Here is a 10107-nt window from a genome sequence, read left to right as displayed (position 1 = left end):
GCAGATCCACTGTCTCAGTGGCTGGGGCACAGAGCAGGTGGTGAAAGGGGAGGCGTTGTCCTGTATTGAAAGACCAAGCCACCCACCTAGCTCAGAAGACAGGTCATGTCTGTGTCACCTGATTTTGAAGAGCCTAACACAAGGAAGAACCAAGAGCACTCTATAATTAAGGAAACATGTGCAACGCTTTACAGGCAGCATGGGGGGGTGACTCAATTTATGTGGGTCTGGAAAGCTTCTTTTCAGCCAGTAAACTTGAATGATGGGAGATGTGTCAGCTGGGGGAGAATATGATCCAGACTTAGGACCTCATAGATCACTCTGCTAATGCCCTCTGTGGTGTTTGATGCAAGCCTGTGTGGAGCAGCAGTATTTCCTTGCTATGGAACAGTGTATGTCTGGTAGCATCTGTGAGCACTTACCTCACATCTCTTTTCCTTACAGTGTCTTCGGCCTTATTCGCCAAACTTTCATTCTTGTGAAAACAGAATTTCTCTTCTCCATTCTTCTTTGTCCCTTCTTTGTTGAGATCCATTTTTCAGCAGGCCTAAAAGAAACCTTTCAGAGACACCCAGGAAAGACTGTTTCTAAAACCAGAAACCACTATCACAATGGGATTCAGCATGTTAGGATAACACAAAGTACCAGAGCCACAGAAGTTTTTCTGTCAGTATGCCATGCACACAGACTTTTAAATGATACCCCACACTTAAATTCTTTGTGTAAAGAGAAGAGAGCACCAAGGAGCTTGTAAATTCCCCCCAAAAAAGCACTATCAAACATTGAATTAGAACTAGAAATCATTTAGATTTCATGGTTAGAAAAAAGTCCTGTCAGTTAATGAAGAGCAGTCACTTGTTGGGACTGAGGTGAGTCTTCTCACCAGACAGGCTCTCCAGGAGCTCACCAGCCACTGCTGAAGTGGCCCTGGCAGGGACACTTTCACCAGCTAGAGGTGATGCTGGGACACCAGTTACAGACCAACGTTCTGTGCTGAACAGAGCTGGTGGAGGACCAAGACAGAAGTATCCCACTCTATAACAGAATCTATTTCAGCACAGATTTCGAACAATACTTTTAGTTTTCTTTCAGGAGCTTAATCATTGTCACTGAGGTTTAAAGTTCTACAGATGCCTCATTCATGAGACAGAAGTTTAGCAGTACACAGTATTCTATAATCACATTTCACTGCATCTAAAACAAACAAAGAAAGAGACACAACCATGCATAAATAATTCTATAGCCAAGTTCCTGTTTTCTTACTTAGGGTGCTATGTTAATTCTCTTGGCAATAATCCATTTTCAGCTGGTTCTCATCAACACAAGCAGTTGGTTCCCACTTCCAGGCAACATGAACAGAGCTAGAGATAGTTGTTATCTCTATGGATTGCATCAGGAATAGAGAAAGGGAAAGTGGTGCTGACAGCACTAATCAACTGTTAAGCATCAGAAATAAAAAACCAGGCTTCCAAGCACAGTACCTTGGTATTGAGTAAACTATTTATGACACATTTTGAAAATTTTCCCAGCATAGTGTATTAACATTCATGTGTTTTTCATTACTTTTCATTTAAATGAAGTCTTCTCTGCCAATCTCTTTTTTTGCATGAGACAGGTGGATTTTATCTTACATTTGAATCTACATTTGAATAATACCGTTCTTGTTCTAGTTATGTTCAGAGACCAAGGAATTCAACCATCTCATGAGAGACTTGTTGAGGAACTGGCACAAAAGGTACTTTCTGCAGACCAAGGTGTAAGGACTGTTTCAGTAAGCAGCCCTACATGTCTCCAATCTGTCAAGACAAATCTGCTTGAGGAGGAAAAGGTGAAGAGAGAGTGAAAGACATTTTAGCTAAGGACAGATTGAAACTGACCTATAAAAACTTGTTACCATGATGTACAACTTAGCAGTAAGTTTTCATAAACATCTGTACAAAGACATTTTTACTAACACACTTTTCCTAACACATTGGAGGGCTGTCGTACATCCATGTACCTGTGCAGTGGCCTTCAGTGGGGACTTCACTGTCTGGCTGCAAATTCACAGGGACTGTGCAAGTGCAACTCCACTTGAGCAGAAAGAAGCAGGTATAGGATTAAGTTATCAGGTCCCTTACAAGATAATGTTGATTTTTCCTCTTTTTAGAATATAGAGCTAAATTTTCTTGATCTCTAAATATAGTTTTGATTACAAAGAACCTTTACTGTCACTCTGCCGGGTGTTGTTTTCTTAAGGCTTCATTGTGATACATGCAGCTGTTCAGATCCATGTGTGGGCATGTTACCACACACACATGCAGCAAACATGCTCTGTATTCCTAGGAACTGTCTGGGCCAACTGGCATTGCTGGGAGAAAGTCTGTCTTTGACACACCGTGGGCAGTGATGAGCACCACACCTAAAAAAACAGAAGCGCCTGAGGAGGACCAGCTTCAAAACAAACGTTATTTCCTCCTGTGCAATGAAAACAGCTCTGGGGAGGCAACCAACCCACAGTTTACTCCCAGAGGTGACCCACGCTTGTCACAAGTCCGGGAGCTTCCATCAAGGGGTTCAAGGAGTCACTTCTCATAGGCTGGGCTGCTGTCAGGGGCAGGATGTTTGGATACAGGCTGCTCCTTTGACCCAGATTTATCACAGCCAGCAAGAAGAGGGACACACAGTCTATGTCCCGTGGCATATCACAGGCAAACACCTGCCACTGGCCATACAAAGATAAAGCAGGACTCAGACCAAAGATTTCTTCCCCAATCCAGCTATCTGCCACATGCAAGAGAGTCTCTGTATACACAGAGTGCTTACACGGTGTACTCTGTGAACACAGCAGGCTGTGAGCTTGTGTTGAGTAAGTGTGATGAGAAGAAGGAATGCTGATCCCTCTTGGTTTTTAGGGAATGTTGCATTAATACATGGGCTAACATGTAGGAAAAACATAGCAGGATGCATCATATGTGAGAGCTGAGATTGTATTTTCCATCACCTTTGTTAACAGACGCAAGCATGATGGAGAACTACAGTGCTGCACCCAGCTTTCTGATGGAATAGCATAATTCATAAAATGGGAGACTAGTGAAAGAAGGTCTCTGTTGTGGAATTGTTTCCCTCCTCCAGAACTTGTGTCCCTGCCGGAGTTCCCACTTTTAGATGCACCAGCACTTTTTAAAGCATTTAATCTCCAAAGCGTAGGTAAAGCCTGTGGTTTTTTAATCTATTCACTGAAATATTGTTTGGTTTCATTAGCTATTATTTACACTTCAGTGCTTTTCATCTACTTACTCCCCAGTTACATGCTTATGAGTTTAGTAAAGCACTTAAACTCCCTATTGTGACCACCTAGGTTTGCTGGGCAGTTCTTAGCATATGGCTACAAACTGGCACGGGGTTGCCCTGTTTGGGAAAGCTCACTTGGAGCATCATTGACCTTTTCTGACAGTTTGGCAGAATCCCAGGAGGACGGCGTTCATCTCTCTCAGCGATGGCTCACCTCAGACACGTGCACCCCTCTCAGCTGGGGCGCGCTGAGCCCCGCGGGATGCCCCAAGGACTGCCAGCGCAGCTTCCATTCCCCAGCGTCCATTCCCCAGCGTCCGTCCCCCAGCGTCCATTCCCCGCCGTGCGGGGACCGAACCCGGCCCCGCTGCCTGCGCCGCCCGGCCCGGACACCAGGTGGCGGCGGCGCTCCGCCCGCGGGTCCTGCCGCTGGCCCGGCTACTGCTGCTGCTGGCCCGGCTACTGCTGCTGCTGGCCCGGCTACTGCTGCTGCTGCTGCTGCCGCTGCTGCTGGCCCGGCTACTGCTGCTGCTGCTTCTGCTGCTGCTGCTGGCCCGGCTACTGCTGCTGCTGGCCCGGCTACTGCTGCTGCTGGCCCGGCTACTGCTGCTGCTGCTGCCGCTGCTGCTGGCCCGGCTACTGCTGCTGCTGCTTCTGCTGCTGCTGGCCCGGCTGCTGCTGCTGCTGCTGGCCCGGCTGCTGCTGCCGCTGGCCCGGCTGCTGCTGCTGGCCCGCCGCGCTGCGAGCGCGCCTCACCTGCCGGCCGTCCCCGTGGCCCCTCGCCTGCCGTCCCGCTCTCCTCCTGCCTCCGCCTTCAGCCCCGCTTCGGCCCTGGCGGCGGTGCCCGCTGCTGAGCGCCTGTGCCAGCGCTGCCTGCCCGGAGCTGCGCTGCCCTGGTGGCACAGGCCTCCCGGGCCGGGCAGTGCAGCCCCCGGACACTCCGGTCTTGTGCCCTTCATGCAGCTGGACATGCCCCTGCCTGCACTGCCCCCTGATCAGGTGTCTGTTCTGCCTGGAACTGCGTTCTCCAACAGCCACGAGCACTGGAAATCCCAATCCCAGCAGTCCTCACCTTCCATACCACACTGGGCTCGTCCTTTATCAAACTCAGTCAATGACTGCCTGTCGCCCCGGTTAACAAGGACAATATGGGCAGAAGCAGCACAGCCTCGACAAGACCCAACCTGTCCTTGCCAGGACCGAGCAGCAGCAACAGCCTACCACCAGGAGCAAGGCAGAAAGGCTTCCCCGAAAGCTCAGCAGAGCACTCACTCAGCTATCAACCAATGCCACCCGAGGACCAGTGCAGGTGTTCGGGATGAAGGCAGTGCAATTTATTCCACCCGGGAAAATTTTTCCTGGCTGGTTGCTGATCCTTGCATATCATGCACAAGCTGCAGCACGTGTGGCAGGCATATGCTATGGAGGACATACTGTGGCCATCTGCTGAAAATTGCCAGGCTCTTTGCAGTTCAATCATTGCATTTTGACTTTAGGAATACTTCCACCTCTCAGGGCCTCTGGCAGGGGCAAGCAATGCAGATATCCCATGCAGAATAATTCAGGGAAAGTCCAAAGGGTGGGGCTGGGGGTATAAAACTGGATTAGCAGTTCAAACTGAAATCCTCAGCACTGGTTAACTGTCATATAACTAACTCATTCCTGGACAAGGAACTCACTTTGCCTGTTCCTGTTATGCCTGGAGCAAACTTTAGCAATGAGAGATACTGAAATCGGGGCCATCCAGGGCAAAACATCAGGCTTCTCTGATACCTGCTGCAGGAGTATCCCTCTCCCCCTCCTCTAGCAGCTGTCAGCAGTTGACATTTTGATGTTGTTTTTCCCACAGTCTGTGGCTAAGGCTCACGTTAACACATGCTGCAGAGGCGATACCCTGTTCCCAGGGGTGAAAAAAGTGTTTGTGATACATTCAGCAGCACCTGAAGAAGGGCAGGGTCCCTGCATCTGAAGGCCTGGCACCTCCTGAGATCCAGCTGTGAGCCCCAGGGAGGAAATGCAAAAGAAGGAATCCTGACATCTTTGGAAACCAAGGCAGGAACCCTGTGGACACTAAAGAGCTGCTCTAGTTTTACCTCAGCACGTCCTGAGCTCACTCCACTATTCTTTTGGAGGAAAGCACTGGTCAAGTCCTGACTAGAGAGGCAGATTCCTCAGGAGCTGCAAATGATTCACCACATTTCCATTTTTGTTCACTGGTTTTCTGTAACCAAATCACTGTTTAGATGAAAATCATTTGTCTGCAGTGCAATTATATCCATTCAACCTGCACAGTCCCATGCCGCAAAATACTTATTTTTCTCTTCTTATTCTTCACCATGTTATTCCAAACAATCCAGTAAGTTTATATTTTATAGGTAGGAAGACAAGATGGGAAAGGTTTAGGTGGCCGTTTGAACACCCAGAGTCTGTCATCAGTTTTGGGATTAGGTGCTGCATGTGATTGATATTCAGGGATGAGCTAATCCCCTGATTGAGCCACTTTTTAAGGATATATTTGGGTGATTGAGAAAGAGGAGGTGAAGAAGGAGTGGGGGCCAAACCAGTCTCTGGTAACATTGTGTGTTTGCAAACCAGTTACCTCCTATCTGTGTTCCAATGCTTTCCAAACTCATTCTATCTCAGCATTCAGGCACGTTAGCTGGGATCCTGGAGTACCTGTGGGGGGCTCTCAGCATATTACAGAAGCTGTGATCAGGTGGGGACATCATTGGGGGGAGATATTGCAGTCCCTTGGTAGTGGTTTGAGAGGTGCCATCCAGGCATTTGTCCCCCAAAGCTGTACAGACAAGTATCTCACATGAAAGCAAAACCCTGCTGCTGCAGGACAGGCAGCAAAGGATTCTGCCTGGGTTCTTCCTGTGTGATATTTTTGCTATTCAGGGGGGCTCTTGAAGCTTTAGGGTTGCTAATCTTTACATGCAAATCCTTTTTCAGAGTTGTTATTCCCAAGGCACACCACAGAGTCAGCAGGCTATTTAAAAAGCAAAATGGCACAGTGGACAAATGAAGAAAACCCTCAGACTTTGGATGTCCCCAGTGCCAAGCAGAGCCAGACAGTCTCCCCGTGTCTATCATATGCCACTACTTGTACACCTGCAGTTCTTACCTGCAGATCTGCTGTCTCACCCAGTTACTCTCCCAGTGCAGGTTCGGATACTTGACTCTTCACCTCAAACTGGAGCTTTGTACTTGTCTAGTGAATTGCATCCTATTATTTAGTTCAGTCCATGTATCCCATTTGCCAAGAGCTTACTAGAAATCTAAGCAGGTGACCTCCAACACATTTTCTGCTCTTCCTAGTCCAGTACAGTCTACAGAAGGAAGAAGTTTGGTCTGTCTTTCTTCATGTGTATCAGCAGGGAAATTCAAAGTAGCTGTACTGCAGCTAGGGATCCCAGAGTTGTTCCAGCAGCCCTCAGACTGAAAGTGGGTGCTCTTAGCCCAGTTTCCCAACACCTCCACAACCATCTTCATCTAGTTAAAATTAGTAAAACTGTGGTGATAATGTCATATAACTCTATACCAAAAGCCATAAAATTCTGCTACTTCACCCTTACCTTGCTTTCTTTTCTCAACGAATCAGGAATAAAATCACCTGGCGTTATCAATTAGAGAAGGTTGAAGTAATTTCCATGCCAACATTGGTTGTTCTTGAGGTTTATACCTGAATCCTCTGCAAACATGATCCTCTCGAACACAGCTTGGATGAAGGAAAACACACACCTTCCAAAACACACCAAATACCTGCTGTGTGAATGTGTGAATGCGTGTGGTGGTCAATCATCTGCTCACCTCTCCAGTGCCATGAGGACTAGACTTTGTAAGAAGCCTTTGTAGACTGACATTTTGAATGAGACTGCTGCATTGGTACTGTCACAAGACTTTAGAGACAAAATGAGGATGGCTTTAGAAAGGTAACAGAAGTAGCTAAGAGCAGATGATACTGGGCTGTAAAGTCCCCTCTGTGTTACCTGCTCAGGATTTCTTTTACACTTGCAACAGAACTTTCCCTCTATTAACACTCCAAACACAAACACCAGGTTAGCATGGGACATTTTTACCCACCAAAACCAACAGGAATCCAGAAGTTTTGCAGCCCTTTACTTTAAGTGAAGAGGTAGACATGGAAAGGCAAGAGTATTTTCAGCTCCATTCTTTAGAGGAGACAGGGTAGACAAGTTCTTTAAAGACCCGAAAACGAAAAGCAATTGAGGTATGGATGTGGACAAAGTAGGAAGCAGCAGACAGGGAGAGGCACACCCCATCTTTGAGGTTTTTGTCTGTGTGCCGTTGATAAGCCTAGAGTAGGGAGGATTGGGTTGAGAGCTCAGCAAGTTTCTCCTTTGTCCTTCCTGCTTCTCATCCCAGCACCATTGGATGCATCCTCAGGGCCACCCCATCAGCATCTCCCTGCCAGAGTATGCCTGCTTCCCCTAACAGGAGTCTATCAGAAGCATCTCTAGAATAAAAATGAGTATCTGGGATTCAGCCAGCAAGTATATAAGGGAGATGTCTCCCCAGTCTTTAGACCCCAGGTTATTTTTAACTTTGGTAAACTATTTTTGTTCTCCTAAATGTCGGGGCAGCCATCAAATGGTCAGGCTGCTGTTGCAGCAAGGAGACAGGGTAGAAAGCAATGATGCAGAGCACGCACACAAACAGGATAAACAGTGGCATGGGACATTGTGCTCTGCCCAAGAGGCAGCTGCAAGCTGACCTTGGATGTGCCCTCACCATTCCCCGGTGCTGCAATTTCCCCCTGTGCTGACTATGTGGCAATGTGTCCCCAGGGCTCACGCTTACAGCCACGCAGCATCACCTGTCTCCCCACACAGGTGGAGATCCACCCGCAGACGCAGCGAGTATTGAGGATGTGTTGTCTGTATCTAAGCCGGGCTGACACCACGGATCACGGGACACCGTGGCACTGCCCACGCCACCTAAGCTGGGTCAGAAGATCTGCCACCAGGAGGTGGCATTTCTGCAGATCCCCGCTCGGCACTCCCACGGTGCTGGCAGCAGGCGATGCGGTACCTGGGAGGATGGTCGCAGCCTGAAGAGAGGGGCAGGAGATGTAGGCTGCAGATGTGGGAAAGAAGGCACAGAAGGCCTGGAGGAGGAGAAAGGCCAGCTGAGATGAGCTGCACGCTACAGCCCGAAGAAGGGAGGCTGCAGAAGTGCAGAGGTGCCGCTGCCCAGCGAGCGCAGGGCGGGAGGGTGGGGATGGGCGCGCAGCATGAGGCTCCTTGGCACCTGGCCTGCCGTATCTGATGTGGGTAGAAGGACACCAGAGAGCACCAGTGCTGAAGAGAGGGTGGCAACACAAAGACCGCTGTGTTCCTCTGGTCCCCATCCCTTTCTCCCCCTCCTCTCCCAATTTATTTACCGAGTTCAAAAGACAGCCTCACAGTCCCGAGGGGCTGGCTGAAGTGGCCAAGGGGTGGGCTGTGAGGTCATCTTCAATGAGGGCAAAAATCCAGTATCAACAATGCTGCCCATTGTATGGCCCTGTTTAGACAATACCGGCTGGGTTCTTGCTGCTGGCAGCCCGAGGACTGGGAGCAAAGCCTGTTTGGGGTAACAGGAGGGGAGGAGGGTGGGCAGGGTGTCTGGCATTGAGTCAGACCGAAAGGGATGGAGCAAAGTGCAGAGATAAGCACCCTATCCCAGTCATCAGCATGTTATCAGCCTAATTCTTGATGCTGATAAGACTATCTTGGCGATTATCCTCTCATCAATGGCAGGGAATTTAGCTATCCTGATCATAGCTTGGAGCCATGGCTGGCACCCCAGTTACATTTGCATTCCCTTCTAACCCTGGCAATGAGACACTAGTGATTTCAGCTACTCTATTGACTCCCTTTAACCCCGTATGTCCCAGTCAGAAGCAGCGGGGTGACAAGGTAAGCATCAGCTTCTTCCAGCCCTTGCCCTTCCAAGGGCAGTTGGGGATTTGGCCATTGCTATTCTTCTGGGTGCTCCCAACTGAGGAGCCCAGGTATTCCATACTGAGCTTAGCCATGCTTGAGGAGTGAGGATGGAGCAGGGGATCTTCAGGAATTTGTGGGAACCATTGAATTTATAGAAAAACGGTTGATGTTTTAAGGTGTGTGTGTGATGGGGGGAACATGATAGAAAGCAAGCAAATCACCAGGATGCTGCACTTTTGGTAAATGCCATGAAACCAGGCTCCTCAAGTCACTGTGTCTGGAGCCAGTTAAACAATTCTTATCTTTCCATTTCAAATATGAAATATATTTGCTACTTCTCCTGGACAAGGAAGAGTGTGTGAAAATGTAACACAGGATAATCAGCTTTCAAAAGAAAGCATGGGGAGAAAACAACATCAAACCATGTGGTGATCCCACAAGTTGATATCTGATCCCTTGGCACCTGCACTCCTGAAACAGATAACCCCAAAGACCTGCAGCTGCCATCATCTTTCAAGCAAGCATTAACTCTGAACTCTTGTAGTCTGAGCCAGGTCCTGTCCCAACTCATTCTGTAGCCATGGTGCCCTACCCTATTTCTCTGCAACACATAACTCTGCCCAAAAGTCAACTTGTCAAAACCAGAGACACCATTAACCTAAGAGACCACTGGCAGCAGTGGTGAATGATGAGCAGTGTTCATCTGCTCTGCAAAGTGGGCTCGACACCTTTGAAGAGCAGATTCTTAATGAGGGTAAGGAGGAGAGAAGGCATTGGTGAAAGGACAGAAAGCCACCCCAGCACTGCTCTTTGAATGAAAGACCCACGGCATGATTCTCCTACCTCTAGAAAAAGCTCTAAAGCTGGAATTGCTTCATACTTC

At 48.6% G+C, this 10107-nt stretch overlaps 1 long non-coding RNA gene across 3 annotated transcripts in view; it reads left to right on the top strand.

The window, feature by feature from the left end:
* The window catches only part of LOC131580660 (uncharacterized), a 37268-nt gene extending 29026 nt beyond the window's left edge, over positions 1–8242 (top strand). Inside the window, exon 6 of one of the 3 annotated variants that reach the window (XR_009277913.1) lies at positions 8130–8242. This is a non-coding gene — a long non-coding RNA (uncharacterized LOC131580660). Of the gene's footprint in view, positions 1–5122; positions 6797–8129 lie in introns of those variants that run through there. The other 2 variants (XR_009277914.1, XR_009277910.1) reach the window with 2 other exon arrangements.
* The last annotated feature ends 1865 nt before the right edge of the window (positions 8243–10107 follow it).

Source organism: Poecile atricapillus, chromosome 6 (assembly GCF_030490865.1).
Source record: "Poecile atricapillus isolate bPoeAtr1 chromosome 6, bPoeAtr1.hap1, whole genome shotgun sequence".
NCBI lineage: Eukaryota > Metazoa > Chordata > Aves > Passeriformes > Paridae > Poecile > Poecile atricapillus.
This window is presented reverse-complemented; position numbering and strand designations above follow the sequence as displayed.